Consider the following 17,157-nt stretch of genomic DNA (forward strand, 5'->3'; position numbering starts at 1 on the left):
TGAGTTGATTCAAGAGTAACTTCATGAATTTTAGTTTTTTTTTTCAAATGTACCTCAATACATATAAAAAATCAACTCTACTTTACTGTCTTTAGTTCGTTTTAATGTAGATTATTGTTATAAGAGGAGTCCCTGGGTGATGCAGTTGAGCATTCAGCTATTAACCAAAAGCTTGGTGGTTTGAATCCACCCAGAGGTACCTCAAAAGAAAGCCCCAGTGATCTACTCCTGACAGATCATAGCCATTGAAAACCCTATGGAGCACAGTTCTGCTCTGATACACATGGGCTTGCCATGAATCGGAATTAACTGGACGGCAAATGGTTTGTTTGTTTCTTTGATATAAGGCCTGTGCTTCCTTTTAAAAAAATTAAAACTGTCTTCTGTTTTCAAACGGTGCTAACCCAACTTAAAAACATACAGCTTTCCAAAGACTGACATTCTACAAAAATCCCTAAAGATAAACTGCTTCTATCACAATTCTAAAGCACATTTTAATAATATACAAGCATGAGTATATAGAAGAAATAAATAAAATCACTCTTAATTTAGATGTAGTATAACCCTCAAGACAGATATATGTATATGTATGTACACTCATACTAACCTATACAACAACCAAAGTATGTATATATAACCAGAGTTGAAATTAACTTCTGCCTGAGGCTACTATGAAATGTCAATTAAACTGCCAAACTTTCAGACCTTGGTACTCTATCTTCCTGCCTTGGGGACATTTTGTATTCAATTTATTGTTAAATAAAACAGCCAACTTGGCAGCAGAGTTAGATTAACAAATTATAATGAGCTTTTTTTTTTTTTTTGCTTAAAAAAATAAGGTGAGCCAATATTCCTAAAGAATAAATTCACAGAGATTAAAGATTTTCAAAGAGGTTATTTGTAACCGTTTTAAGTTGAGCAGGAGAAAAAATAATGTGCCCACTAGCTTGTTTGAATTAAACAGAAATATAAAAGAGACTTGACTAAAAACAAACAGTGGCTTTGTTGAAATATTTCTGCTATGAACATTTTATATTTTAATAGGAGGAACTAATGTCAGAAGCTAAGAAGAGCAACAGAACAGCTGTGGGCCTCAAACTTAAATGTCTTCCATCTATTTGACTCATTTAAATGCCTCCCCTCCCTCTCGTAAACACACACATACACAGTTAATGCAATCACTTTGTCTGCACGGTCCATTCATCTGATCACAGTAGCTAAGGTGACCATCACTCCAGTAAAAATTCATGATTCTCCTATCCACAGAGTGTGGAGGGAAATTTGCAAAAGACCGTCAGAGCAAGGAGACATGTTTTATCTAACGATAGGGTTTTAATTTTTATTATTATTGGAGTGTACAACAGGGTATTGAGGGGCTAACTCCACTTAGGGACTGAGCTAAGTGTTTTACATATATCATCTAATTTAATCCTCGCAACAACCCAATAAAGTAGATGATTTTGATCTCCTGTATTACAGGCAAGGAAAAGGAGAATCCGACAGATTAAGTGACAAGCTCAAGGACATAAAAATCATTAAGTGGCATAGTTGCAGCTGTTGAAAATTTGACAGTGTGAAAAGTGTAGCAAGCTAAATTTAATGCATTAGAAGAAAGGCTTCTCAACTCAAAGAGGAATTTCTTAAGGAATGTGTATTCCTCAATTTAAGTGAGAAAAGAGGGCTGAATATTTTTATATTATCATATTGCAGCTAACATTAAGCTCTTTCTGGTAGCCAGATGCTGGTCAAAGCACGTTACATATGTTAGCTCATTTAATGTTCACAGTTACCTTATAAAGTAGGTTCTATTGTTATTCTCAATTTCTACAGTTTAATAACTTGATTTAGGTCACAGGAGATGTAAAAACCCTGTGGTATGTTCTAGAGGCTGTATCTTAACTACTGCTTTACTCTGAGGCTGTAATAAGATAAAGCAATCTCTGTTTTATCAAGCAACTAATGCGTAACTTGACTTGTTCATTGGGCATGTTTCTTAAAATTAGTGTGTGCTACCTCAACCCTTCAACTGAATTATTTATTAAATGAGTGGATGTAATATATCATTTAAAAGTATTTTAACAAAACCATGTAAAGTTTGAAAAACTAAATTATTTATAGTAAGGTTATCGTGATTACAAAAAAAAGTCAAAACCAAACAAATCTTGATGATTCTACTGCAGAGGACTCAGATTATACTTCATTCATGTGATTGAATATTATTCAGTCATAAAATGATATTTACTAAGATTTGTGAACAGCATGGGAAACTCTTCCTCATGAGGTGCTAAACAATACTGAATATTGTTTTTATAGTAAAGTTTCAAATATGTAAAAGTATTTGAAAGCAGGTCTAGCCGGAAATACATGTCAAGGTTTATTCACATCCAGGTGGTTAAAGCTAAGTGGTATGGACTTTCATCTATAACTTTCAGCATTTTTTAAAAATCAGTAGCACATATTATTTATGTAATCATAGAAAAAAAAAACGTATTTTTGTAAGATAATTCTATCACAAATGAAATATTTTCCAAAACCTAAATAACCATCTCTTAATTTATGTGCATTCAAAATTCCTGAACAGGGGTCAGCACACTTTTTCTGTAAAGGTCCAGACAGTAAATATTTTAGACTCTGAAGGCCAAGAGGATATTATGTAGGTATGCACATAACAGGAAAGAAAACAGATGTACACATATTTTTATTGATTAAATTAAAAATTTAACACTAATAATAAAGTACACATTTTTGAAGTACAAATCTACTAATGAGAAGGATGAAATTCCTTTTGTGTGTATGTGCTAACATTTTGCTTAATTGGGGTTCAAAGTTAGTGTTCCCTATCAACAAAATTTATTGCAAATGTGCATCTGTTAATGCTGATCTATAATGAGATTTTACATATTTCATCTTTGAAAATGGCTTTTTGCACAGATAGGTGACACATGTGGCACTTGAAATGCTGTTGAGCTATAACTGCTTCACTGAAATTTATAATGTGCCCAGCAGTGAGTGCTACATATGGTCTCTGTTGCAACTACAGAACTTTGCCTTTGTAGCCAGAGACAATACATAAACGAAATGAGCATGGCTGTGTTCTCATAAAACTTTATTTATGGGACACTGAAATCTGAATTTCAAGTAATTTTTACATGTCACAAAGTATTATTCTGCTTTTGATTTTTTTCAACCATTTAAAGTTTAATATTTAAGCTTTTTCAAAATAAAAAGTTCAAAACAAAGAAAAGGTAAATCCATTCTTGGCTAGTGGGTCATACAAAAATTGGCAGTAGGCCAGAGTTGGTCTGTGGGCTGTGCTTTGCCAAGAGCTACGCTGTAAGTAAGCACACCTCACTTGTAAACTTCATCCAGCTCCTATCTCTGATAGCATACAATATACTTGTGTAGTCTTTCTAAAAAATTAAAATACCCTTTTTGTCAAATGATGTTTCTAGTATCTCTGTGATTCATTTTTTTGGGGGGGTGGGTAAAGAAACTGCACAACAAGACAGTAAAAAATATTAGAAGCATTCTGAAGAAAATGGTTATGGAATAAGAAAGACAACCCAGGTTCTGGTACCCAAATGCTGTGCTGCATCCTTCAGACAAATGGGTATTATTTGGGAGAATTTCAGATTGTCACGAACTATGCTAACTGGACCCATTATTTTAACCTTTCAAAAAAATAACATATTTAAAATCTTAAAAACAAAGCTACAAACGTCATTCAAGTTCCATCCCCCTATCTTATATTCACTGGTTATTTTTCCCCAACCGGCTATTTGAGGCCTTAGCAGGACACAAAAGATGCTCTGAAGAAGGGTTAGGCAGCTCTTTTGGCAGGAAAATGTTTGATGGAAGTGTAAAGAGCTGAAAAGTGTGTTAAAATGAATCAACTAGCCGCTTCAACTGTATTTTTAATGCAAAGTTCCTCAGAAAGTGGTGCACGAACCATCTACATCTGAATCATCTGAGGTCCTTGTTAAAATGCAGATTCATGGGTCCCAAGTGTTTCTAACAAACACCGAGTTTGGAGAACCAGAGCTTCAGAAGTTGTTTCAGGGAAACACTATACAGTTTTCCTCTTTAGTAATTTGCAAACATAATTCTGCCTCTCCTGCTCACCTCCTTAAGAAAAATACCTTTCTTCAACAAGGGGTAGTACTTCTAGAAGTAATCTGTACCTGGTAAGAAGATGTACAGTCCTTATAAAATATTATAAAAATTAATCAATGTCATTCCAAGCAGCTATCCAGGTTTAATTTCTGTCATGGAAGTTTTACAGTTAGTGATGGAGAGAGAGGAGAGGGGGCAGTCAATTAAGAAAGATGTCCAGGGAAAGTCTCAGGTTGGGATGGAAAAGAAGATGCAAGAGACTGCTGGATCAAGTGTTCAAAATGAAGGCTTAGCCACTCAGGGCAGCTATTCAAAGGTGCAAAGCAGAAAAATGAAAATTGGGAGTTACCCACAAACCAAGACGTTCCCCAATTACTTCCTAAAATTCTTTAAGGCAACAGCATTCCTTGAAATGTGGTCTAAAATGCCTGAGATACTTTTTTAAAATACAGATTCCTGCACTCATCCCAGGCTTATTGAATCAGAATCTCTGCAGTTATGTCCTGGAATCGCTATTTTAAATCATCTGGCCAGCCATGCATTGAAATGTGTTAAAATGGCTCATTCCCCAGGCACATGCTTCCATTATTCCTATTTCACATCTTCCTATTTTTTTGAGCTATCATCCATTCCAACAAACATTTTAGAGGTAGTATTATGATCCAGGATACTATATACCAGAGAAATGAAATTGGAGTGGTAGCCCTTGAAAAGGCCATGGTCTAACAGGGCAAGCAGATAAACAGGCTACCGCAGTACAGTGGGAAAAACTTTATGATCCCAACAAACCCAAGGTGCTAAGAGAACGCTGAAAGACTGAAACTAAAAAAAAAAAAAAAATTATCTGCCAGTACAGAGCCATTTTTCCTATGGGATACGGCCATCTGTTCCTTTTAAGATTTTTTCCTAGATGATATTTTTTACCCTAATTTATTACTTACGGTTGAAATACTAGCTTTGACCATATCTTCTGTGCTGTTCCTAAAAAGTGATCTATGGATCATCCACATCAACATTATCTGAACACAAATGAGAGTGTTCTTTGACCACTAGTTCAAATCTATTCCAGGCTGTTCCTCAAAAAATTTTTTTATTAGATAACATGGGATAGAAGAATTTCAAACCCTGTATGTTTTATATTTGTGTTCAGACAAATAACACATGTATAAATCTCCCTGTGTTTTGTATGCAATTTAATTGAACAATTTGGGGATTGAGAAAAATAAAACACAGTAAAAGTTCTTATTTCAAAATATTCTGGTGTAAGAGAGAAACTGATAACTAAGAGGTTTGGATAGGACAAGGCTTGAACCAAACTCTAACTCTTAGTAGATGTGTGTCCTTGAACAACTTGCTCAACCTCTCCAGGTTTCTGTCTCCTCTTATATCTACTATACTAAACCTGGTAACAGAGAGTGATTACGTATATATATATATATATATATATATATATATATATAAAACACATACAACACAGACATATGTATAAGTATATATACACATACGTATATAAAAAGTAATCATGCTTATTTTATAATATTGTAAGGATTGAAGAAAATAATGCATATAAAGTGATTAGAAAATAGTGCCAGGCCTACAGCAGAGACTCAGTGACCACTGGGGATGGGAGAAAGAGAGACTACAGAGTAACAAAGCTTGAAGTGAGAGCAAACAACAGAACAAAATTGAGAACACATATCAGAAAAGCAAACAAGAAAGGTAAAAAAAAGAAATGATTAAAAATGGTTCACTCCTCATATTGTCAACAGTTTTACTTATTTGATAATTAGATACCACTTTGCTTCTGTGCTATTTAATGTAGTGGCCACGCCAGCACCTCACTGATTGAACGGACATCATTAGAATAAGCACAAAATAAAGTAACCACAGAAAGGTTATTAGTATTTCATCTCAACTCTGAAAATGACAAGCCACATGGGGCCGGTGGATAGTGATAGGAAACTCATTTCTAGTTGTCATACGTTAATGAAGGGAAACAATGTTCCATCTACAAGGAAGGGGGAAAACCAGAATGAGGTGCGTTTGTGAGGAGAGTCCAGAGTCTATGCAGTTTCCTACTTTTGCAGTCTCATTAAAATATGCAGATCATGTCATTAGGAGACAGTTTCCTGGCATAGCTTCTCCTGGAGTTCAGTTACAAGCCCATGGTTGGCAGTTGTTAGTACAACGAGTTAAACCACAGATATCTTTTTCTATGTAAAAACAAATAAAAAAGAAGATGAAGATGAAAAAGAAGCAGCTCTTGTAAGCCATGGTTTCATTTGTTTTGTTTTTTTCAAGTACGAGTTTTTATTAAAACAATGGCCCTTGATGCTTGCTTGTTTCATCCCCTCAACAATATACAAGAACCTTATACTTCAACTTCATATATCCTCAAAGTTTTGCTCTTCCAATTTTGGGTGCATGTGATAATACATTTAATGAGAGAACATGTTACACCTGGGTTTAATTTAGTAAGGTAATCAAAAGTAGCTGTTAAAGTGAACAAACTATTTTCAAAGACCTTCCCTAACCAAGCTTCCATTTCAATCCAGATAAGAAACTGTCTAATTTTCATCTTATTCCTTAGTTCACATCAGTTCCTTTATATCGTTCTTCTTTTATTCTTTAGTTCCTTCTCTCTTTTCTTTTCCCTCTTTTCTTTCTTCCCTCCCTCCTTCATTCCCTTTCTCCCTTCCTTCCTTTCCTACCTCTTCCTTCCGATCTATCATCTCTTTCTCTCCTTCTGTATCTACTTTTTATTTTGTGCAAAAGGTGGAGCTGAACAGAAGAAAGGACATTTTTAAGACTATCTTACCAAGAGGCCTAGTAGACCCTCACCAATAAATACTTTTGACGTGCAGATTACCATCTTGACAAAATTGGTGACTGAATGGGAATACAGAATGATGATGATGAGGCAAATAGGTAATCAACTTTATTCTGTTTGTGCATTTCAACAATGCTAACTTTGCAAACTTTCGGAGCTTCACTGATTAAACTGGAATCATTTTAAAAAGGAGGTGAGAAGGGTTTAGAAAAAAATATAGATTTTTGTCTTTTTTCGGGGTCTTATAAATTTTGCAAATAAACTTTTAAAAAACAATAAAGTAGCCACTTACTGTCGAGATAACAAATACTTGCCTATAGGATGAATGAAAAAAGACAGGAGTGGTAATGGGTTCTTGTGGCTTGGAATAAAATTTACAAAGATAGAATCACTCATGAATCAATAAACTGCTGTATCCCAAAACCTCTGATTGAAGCGAAGATGAAAGCTCTGAAAACCTGTATTAGATAATAAAGACATTGAGACCGAATATGAATGTAAAATTAAAGTATCTCAAGAAATTTGTGTTACATGTTCTGAGTAAATACATAGTATTTGATTTAAAACATTAGAAATCAATACATATAAGATTAAAAGTAAACATTTGATGCTTTCATCTATCTCTCTAAAAGTTTTCATAATGAACTTGACCAAAAGTATTTTTTAAAGGTCTTATCATTTGGCAAATGGAGAAGTTTTTCTTGGAATCAATTTATATTCACGATACACAATATATTTAATTCTTTTATAAATTCTGCTAAGGGAAAAAAATTACAGATGGGAAACTGAGACTCAGAGAGTTGGATAAACTACTCATATTTCACAGCTAATAAGCAGGTGAATGGAGCCCTGGTGGTACAGTGGTTAAAGTGCTTGGCTGCTAACCGAAAGGTCAGTGGTTTCAACCCACCAGCTGCTCCATGGGAGAAAGATGTGGCAATCTGCTTTTGTAATGATTACAACCTTCGAAACCTTATGGGGCAGTTCTACCCTGTCCTATAAGGTGGCTATGAGTCGGAATCAACTCGATGGCAGTGGGTTTGGTTTTTGGTTTCATAAGCAGGTGAACTGGGATTGGAACCCAGATCCATTGCAAAGCTCATGATCTTTCCATATGCCAGTGCATCATCAAGCATTTCCTATGGTGCAGGGACTGTTCTAATAGTCCCTGGACCACAAATTCTCACATCATTAAATTATCACATTAATCTCATGAGATAGTTTCCATTTAGGCTTCATTTTCCAAAGGAGAAAAGTAAAGCATCCAAGGTCACGTGGAAGTAAACGGTGGTACTAACATTTGTATTGGGTCTGGCTCCAGAGTCTATACTCTTCTCCCTACTTCATACTGCCTCTCAACTGACATTAATACTTTAAGGATCTGCTTTATTTCACCATCATTATGTAGGTACTTCTATGAAACTAACAAGTATCAGATTGGAAACTCTAAATCACTCTTTCCTTTCCAAGGATTCATGTGGAATATCCACCTGTTTAACTGAAATGAGATTTTCAGATATTCCAAAAGTGAGATTTAATATGCACTTTTTTTTTTCTTGAATTTTTAAGGAACCTTGATGTTTAAAGTTGGAGAAATACTCTGAGGAAAAAGATATATGATGTTGAAAGTGCTTTGCCATGCCCGGGATTAAGAGATTCACTCCCCCCACCCTCCCCCACCCATATATAACTAGTCAAAAAAAAAAAAAGAAAAGAAAAGAAAGAAAAAGATACCATTAACAACAATAAAACAATGAGAGTTATTATATTTTTCAAATAATTTGGGCAGGGTTGACATTCTATTCACGTCTTCATAATGTGCAAAACTTAGAGGGCAGTTATAGTTTACAATTCTAAGTCTACGTAGGACTATGCCTCACAACTAACTATAAAAAATATTAAGGTGCAAATATGAAACAGGTGGAAAAATGACAAATGTTAGCATACATATGGTAGTGCTATCAGCCAAGAACTAAAAAGGCATTTAGTTTTGTGTCAGTTTGTTTGTTTTTAGACTTTTAATTCCGACCCCAACTTGTTTATCATCCAGTAGGAACATAGAAAAGTTATTAAATTTATCAAGGTCACACAAAATGTCATGGCTATTCTTGAGAAAGGGGCTTCTGAATCCCAGCTAAGTCCTATTGTTTTCTGCAGTGGATGGCTCCATGTGGAATGAAAGGATGCTCTCAAGCAAATTCCAATTATGGTTTATTAATTTTACACATGGCATTTATCTTCCAGTTTCCAAAAATAGCAGAACCAATTAACTGTCTGTTTAGCACTAAGTTTTTCTTTTTTAACTTTTAATTTTTCTACAGATACAGCCTCTATATAAAGATAAATGGAACATTACAGACACGAGAGGAAGGGAGAAAGCTAACTTTTCCCTACCTCCACTGTCTTCTCTACAATCACTATAAGTGAGACAACTAAAGCAAGACCTTTTCTGTTCCCAAACTTATAGTATAACTTCATCAAGCAAACCAGAAAAGTCCATTTTAGGCAAGATAGATAGTTGTGAAAATTTGTTATTGTGGACGGTTGGTAATTTGAAATGAAAGCGCAACAAATTCTAGTTTTCTATCTACTGTCAAAACAATATTAAACAACTGCAGCAAGAAAAATAGTAGACTTGTAAAAGGAGGTTGAAGAAGTGTTTTACTTTGCACTTAAAACACCATTTATAATTTTCAATCAAGCATAATAAAAGGGACTTGGAAAACTGGTGAAAACTCTTCAGGGATCTAGCTTTTGAGATGTTGTCTTTAAGGTTCTCATTGATACCTTTTCCATTAAAGAACCACATATCCAAATGAGTGCCACAGAGACATGGAATTGGGATTTACACATGGACTATCTTTAGCAAAAATGAAAATGCAGGAAGGTCTGCTCTGAATGGGAATGGAAGGGAGTGAAATAGGACCATCTACTCTCTATTCCCACTATACGTTTATCAGTTTGTCTTACAAAAAAACACCTTACCTTGCATGTTGCTGTAATGCTGGAAGCTATGCCACCAATATTTCAAATACCAGCAGGGTCACTCATGGTGGACAGGTTTCAGTGGAGCTTCTAGACTAAGACAGACTAGGAAGAAAGGCCTGAGATTGACTTCTGACAATTAGTAAATGAAAATCCTATGGATCACAGCAGAATATTGTCCAATATACTGCTGGAAGATGAGCGCCTAGGTTAAAAAGCTCTCAAAATACACAGTGGCCATAACAATGCACTCAAGCATACCAATGGTCATGAAGATGGTGCAGGGCTGGGCAGCGTTTTGTTCTGTTGTATATGGAGTCGCCATGACTCGGAACTGACTCAAAAGCAATTAACAACACTCACTATTCGTCTGGAGTACCATTAACTTCCAGAATTCACAAATGCTCTATAGCACAAAAGATGGGTCAACAACTAGAGCTCATACCCGTGTCACTGGGAATAGGTTTGCATATCAAGGAACAGAGTCTCTGGAACTGAGACTCAGAGAAAGAAAAGGATTTACCTTACATCACATTGTTGACATTCAGTCTGTAGCCTTTTGACACTTAATCCAGTTCTCCTTCCACTATACCACAATGCTGTGCATTGGAGATTACTTACTCTCCTCCTCCAGATTTTCAACATAAACCCTCTCTTGACTTTTTCACTGTTATAGTTACCATCCCAAAACCCATTGCTGTTGAGTTGATGGGTATATCACCACACCCCTACTTGTCTAACAGCTGTGGGAATGTCACAGAACACATTTGTGCTATATAGTCTGCTGCTCGATTCTGTTGAAAGTGTATGGTAATTAGTGATGACCATCTTGAAATAATAAAATTTCAATTATCTTATCAAATTGAATATTCTGTATACTTTAGAAATGAAAAAAAAAAGAAGATTGCCACGTCTGTGTAGCTGATTGAACTTGAATTCTTACAGTAATGTACCTTTCATTACGTTTATTCTTAAAGTTTGCTTTTACATTAACTCTTTCTTCCCCATTGTCATGCTCTATTTTTTACTTATTTTTTTCCTTCTTAAAAAAGTGCTACATGTTGATTCACTCCTTAAAATATCCAGAAAAGTCTACTTAATTGCACCACCATAACTTGAGAAAAGATGCTACCTCATATCCACAAAGGAGACAAACCATGATTGCACTTACAAGTCTAACTCACAAAAACCCCAGTCTCCCTTAATATGTAAAACATGGCAAGAAAGAATTATTACAATATGCAGAGTTAGGAAGCAAGATGATGCCACAAAATAATGATGGCTTCATAATATCCATCACATACTTTCAGAGTTAAGGTCCTTACCAGAGAAGCCAGAGCCTGGCAGATTCAGGATGTCAGACTTTTGTACCCTTATCCATTATTTGACAGATGAGAAAACTAAGCCCCAGCTATCCTACAGAACTTGTTCAGAATCACTCCACTCTCTAGTGATACAGCAGAGACAAGAATGCAGACTCCTTGGCAATTGATCAGTTGCTCTTTCGTCAAATTTCCATTACTAAGTTGCCAAACCTTTTCCAGAAAAATAGATCTCCTTCCATAGGTCCCTATAAATAATTCTTAAAGAATTAATAGTTTCTGAATTTTACTGTAGGATCTTTTTTGTTTTAATTGTGAATGGCTACCTATCTTGTATTTTTTCCATGAGCATACCCACGTATGATTGGGTTCTGTTCAGATCACTGAGTAAAGGCAATTCCTTGAAGTTCTCCCTCCATGTAATGGACCATCCTTCTGACGACTACATCCTGATCAGATTAGCCAGAAAATATTATATGGGTTCTTTAGTCCTACAACTGGGCAAGAAAGAAACTTTTCTTTAAATTGAAAAATAAAAAGAATAAATAAACCAAATTAACTGCAAATAGATTTTGAGGAACCCCCTCAAAAACAAAAAACAAACTTTGTACATACTGCTGTTTAAGTTAGAATGAGCCATAACATGTAATTTAAGAATCATGTTGACTTAACAAAGGTCCTTGAGTGGCACAAATGGTTTGTGTTCGACTATTAATCTAAAGGTTAGTGGTTCGAACCCACCCAGTGGCACTGCAAAATAAAGGACTGAAGATCTGCTTCTGTAAAGATTACAGCTAAGAAAACCCTATAGAGCATTTCTACTCTGTAATCCATGAGGTCGCCATGAATGAGAATCAACTCGACCACAAAGGGTTTGTTTGTTGTGTGTGTGTGTGTGTGTGTGTGAGTTTTTCCAGTTTACTGACATATAAGTACAATGTTGATCTATAAATTGCACTGTAGCCACATAAAGTGAGCAATTACATTTGTCAATATAGATAAATATAATTTCTGTGTTTAAGATCTAGTAACTTGATTTATGAGTTGGTCATCATCTATTACTGCAAAACCTTCTATTACTGGTTTATTAAAGCTTCATTATGGTAGAAAATCTGAACACCCATTTGGTTCCAACTCATGCGCAAAGCTTTGTATTCACAAACGACCAACACAAATAATCTTCTTCTAGTAGATTCTCTGTATGTCACTAATCATTGCAACATTTTATTGCGGCAACAGGACTTTATTAACTATTAAATTTGTAAAGATCATTTTTTTAAACTGAATCATTTTTGGAAAATATTACATGTACATAGAAGAATAAAGGAAGATAACAAATGCTAAGAATACAGGGAATTTATAAGGTTATCATGAAACAAAACTCATTTGCTATTTTTCTGAAATAACATTAAGGGAGTTCTTATTTAGGAGAATAAATGTAAGATTCCAGTTGTGATTGCACCCATACCAATTATCTCATCTATACAGTTTCTTTTAATAAATGTGCATTACTGAAAAATCATGATGTCATATTTTTGCTAAAATAATCTATGTTTTCAATTGCCAATAAAAATAGATTATATCTAAAAATGTAAAGGACCAAATATGAAATAAAAACCTAACTAGAAGTCAGAAAAATAATTCCAGAAGTGATTTGTTAATGTCTAATGGCTCATTGGAGACCTTGTGGCGCAGTGGTTAAGAGCTCAGCTGCTAGCCAAAAGGTTGGCAGTTGAATACATAAGCTGCTCCTTAGAAACCCTATGGGGCAGTTCTACTCTGTCTTATAGGTCGCTATGAGTCGAAATCGACTTGACAGCAAAGGGTTTGGATTGGTTTTTGATTTAATGACTCATTAAGCCCAATACTTGCATCATAAACCTTGTAAGCACTTTAAAAATGGTGGCCCAGATTAAAAGATTACACACAATAATAAATATTCCAGAAAATGCCAGAAAAGCCATAATTTACTATAACAGATATCCAGGGTTCTGTCTAACATATTGTATTTAAACTTCAAATTCAGAAAATTGATTTATAACATTAATTTAATCTTCACTTGGGAAAATAACAAATGCTTATCATACTCAGGCTGTAATTAAAAAACAGTCTCGTGAAAAGTCTCTTTATACTGTAGTTTACAAGATGCCATTTCTGCATTGAAAAATATGCTTTTTTAAGTAACCATCAAACATGTTTATTAAAACCTAATTACACAGACATGAAAATATGCGTTTTGATGCAGTGTTGGACTAATTCCGAGTTTGATGATCTTCTTCCTATCAGTCCAACTTCAAATTAAAAAAAACAAAACCCACAAACTTTTACTTATTTTTATCTGTTGTAGAGAATAAACACTCCTGGTGAAGTATCTGACAGAACAATTTAATTAGGGTAGTGTTTAAAATTCCTATGCAAATCTAAAGGCACTTCTCATTTTTAATACAGGAAAACAGAAAGTCAGAATTAAAGTATATTTAATTATGTATCATTTAGGAGGACAGAGATGTTTACAAGTGGAATCATCTGAATATGGCAAGGGTAGACCATTCAGCTGAGTACAAGAGAAATATTTTCTATCTCGGAAGTAGCACAGTTTTTAAAGATTGTTGGCTTGCTTTTCCTGTGCATATTAAAAGTTAAAACTGCTGACTTATTTGAGGTACTACAAAGAAAATGCTTGAATGCATAAAGCACACATTTCATTCAAGATTCTTTTTTTTTAAATCAATGTACAGACTCCTATAAATTGCCTATTTATAGTGGCAAAGTGGTATCAGAGTAGTACATATATCTGTATTTGCTAGTTGATTCCATCATGCAGAGAGAATTATTACAAATTTTAGAAGATTAGTATTCAACACAATTTTGCCTAAAAATTTCTTGAGCTCAGTAGATTTTGGGTTTCCTATTTCTAAGAATTATGAAAAAAAAATTATTACCTCATAGCAAGCTATTCTAGTTATCAAACATATATGCTCATTGGTTGTAGGGAGTCACGTTATTTCATTCAGATTCTCCATATACAACGAAACATTTCTCAACACATGGAATTTTGTTTTTCTGTCCTTGCTCCTACTTGCAACATTTTAGTAGTTCATTTTGTGCTTAACTTCTAAGACTTGAAGGCATAGACATTCTAGTGTTGCATAATAGATTGATATTATTGTTTCTGAAAATCTAAGGACCCCTAGAAGTCCTTTTTGCACTCATGGTGGGCTATCCTTCCACAAAAATTTCTCTAATAATATGTGAATAAAGTAGTCACCAGTTTATGGGCTTATATTTTTGATTAAGGATCTAGTAAACTGACTTTTCCTATGAATATGCATAAGTATAATACTTGGCCAAATATGTAATCAACTGCAAAGTAGATACCTGAATGCTACTTTGCATGAAAACTTCCACCATAGACATAAATCAAGCAGGGCCAGTAGAATAACCTACCACATAAAATTTTATTTCAGCTGATTCAGTATCACGGTGTTCTACAAAATACACTCTTTGATCTTCATCACAATTTCTGGCTTATCTTTGCTGTATCAAATCTGAAAAAGAAATAAATACCTTCCCCACCACTTGTCTGTCAGTTTGTCATACTGTGGTGGCTTGCGTGTTACTGTGATGCTGGAAGCTATGCCAATGGTATTTCAAATACCAGCAGGATCACCCCTGGCAGACAGGTTTCAGCAGAGCTTCCAAACTATGACAGACAGGGAAGGACCTGGAAATCTACTTCTGAAAAAAATGGCCAGTGAAAACCTTATAGATAGCAGCGGTACATTGTCTGATATAGTGCCAGAAGATGAGCCCCTGTTCCCCAGCTTTAAACAACCAGGGAAGAGCTGCCTCCTTAACGTAGAGTTGACCTTAATGATATGGATGGAGTGAAGCTTTCAGGACCTTCATTTGCTGATATGGCATGGCACAAAAATGAGAAGAAACAGCTGCAAACATCCATTAATAACTGGAACATGCAAAGTACAAAGTATGAATCTGGGAAAATTAGAAGTTGTCATAAATGAAATGGAATGCTTGAAGATTGATATCCTAGACATTAGTGAGCTGAAATGAACTGGTTTTGGCCATTTTGAATCAGACAATCATATGTTCTACTATGCCAGGAATGACAAATTGAAGAGGAAAAGCAACACATTCTTTCAAGATCTATCCTGAAATACAATGTTGTCAGTGATAGGATAATATCCACACACCTACAAGGAAGATCAGTTATTAAGACTATTATTCAAATTTACACACCAATCACTAAGGCCAAAGATGAAGAAACTGAAGATATTTACCAACTTCTCCAGTCTGAAATTGATCAAGCATGCAATCAGGATGCATTGATAATTACTGGTGATTGGAATGCCAAAGTTGGAAACAAACAAGAAGGATCGGTAGCTGGAAAATATGGCTTTGGTGATAGAAATGACACCAGAGATTGAATGATAGAATTCTGCTAGATTAATGACTTCTTCATTTCAAATGCCTTTTTTCAACAACATAAATGGCAGCTATACACGTGGACTTCACCGGACGGAAAACACAGGAATCAAACTGAATACATCTGTGGAAAGAGACATGGAAAAGTTCAATATCATCAGTCAAAACAAGACCAAGGGCTGACCTAGGAACAGACCATCAATTGCTCATATGCAAGTTCAAGTTGAACCTGAAGAAAATTAATACAAGTCCACTAGACGCAAAGAACGAACTTGAGTATATCCTACCTGAATTTAGAGACCATCTCAAGAATAGATTTGACACACTGAACGCTAATAACCAAAGACCAGATGAGTTGTGGGATGATATCAAAGATATCATACAAGAAGAAAGCAAGATGTTATTAAAAAGACAGAAAAAAAAAAAAAGAAGTCAAAAGAGACTCTGAAATTTGCTCTTGAACATAGAGTAGCTAAAGCCAAAGGAAGAAATGATGAAGTAAAAGAGCTGAACAGAAGATTTCAAAGGGTGGTCTCTGAGAAGACAAAGTATTATAATGAAATGTGCTAACACCTGGAGTTAGAAAATCAAAAGCAGTAATAGACAGGGAATTGCCAGCAATTCAAGCTGGATTCAGAAAAGGACACAGAACGAGGGATATCATTGCTGATTTCAGACGGATCTTGGCTGAAAGTGGAGAATACTTGAAAGATGTTTACCTGTGTTTTATTGACTATGCAAAGGCATTCTACTGTGTGGATCATAACAAATTATGGATAACACTGCAAAGAAGGGGAATTCCGAACACTTAATTGTGTTCATGTGGAACCCGTACCTAGACAGTCGTTTGAACAGAACAAGGGGATACCGCATGGTTTAAAGTCAGGAAAGGTATGTGTCAGGGTTGTATCCTTTCACCATTCCTATCCAATCTCTATGCTGAGTAAATAATCCAAGAAGCTGGACTATATGAAGAAGAATGTGGCATCAGGTTTGGAGGAAAACTCATTAATAACCTGTGTTATGCAGATGACACAACCTTGCTTGTTGAAAGCCAAGAGGACTTGAAGCATTTACTGATGAAGATCAAAGACCACAGCCTTCAGTATGGATTACACCGCTACATAAAGAAAACAAAAATCCTCATAAGTGGACCAATAAGCAACATCATAATAAATGGAGAAAAGAATGAAGTTGTCAAAGATTTCATTTTACTTGGATCCACAATCAACATCCACGGAAGCAGCAGTCAAGAAATCAAATGACTTATTGCGTTGGGCATATCTACTGCAAAGGGCCTCTTTAAAGTGTTCAAAAGCAAAGATGTCACTTTGAGGACTTAGGTGCACCTGACCCAAGCCATGATATTTTCAACTGCCTCATATGCATTCAAAAGTTGGATAATGAATACGAAAGAAGAACTGAAGCATTTGAATTATGGTGTTGGCGAAGAGTGTTGAC

At 35.2% G+C, this 17,157-nt stretch overlaps 1 protein-coding gene across 4 annotated transcripts in view; it reads right to left on the reverse strand.

Moving 5' to 3' along the window:
• TENM2 (teneurin transmembrane protein 2) overlaps positions 1–17,157 on the reverse strand; it is a 1,072,759-nt gene that overhangs the window by 861,345 nt on the left and 194,257 nt on the right. The window lies entirely within an intron of this gene.

The sequence above is a fragment of the Trichechus manatus genome, unplaced genomic scaffold, assembly GCF_000243295.1.
Source record: "Trichechus manatus latirostris isolate Lorelei unplaced genomic scaffold, TriManLat1.0 scaffold00011, whole genome shotgun sequence".
NCBI lineage: Eukaryota > Metazoa > Chordata > Mammalia > Sirenia > Trichechidae > Trichechus > Trichechus manatus.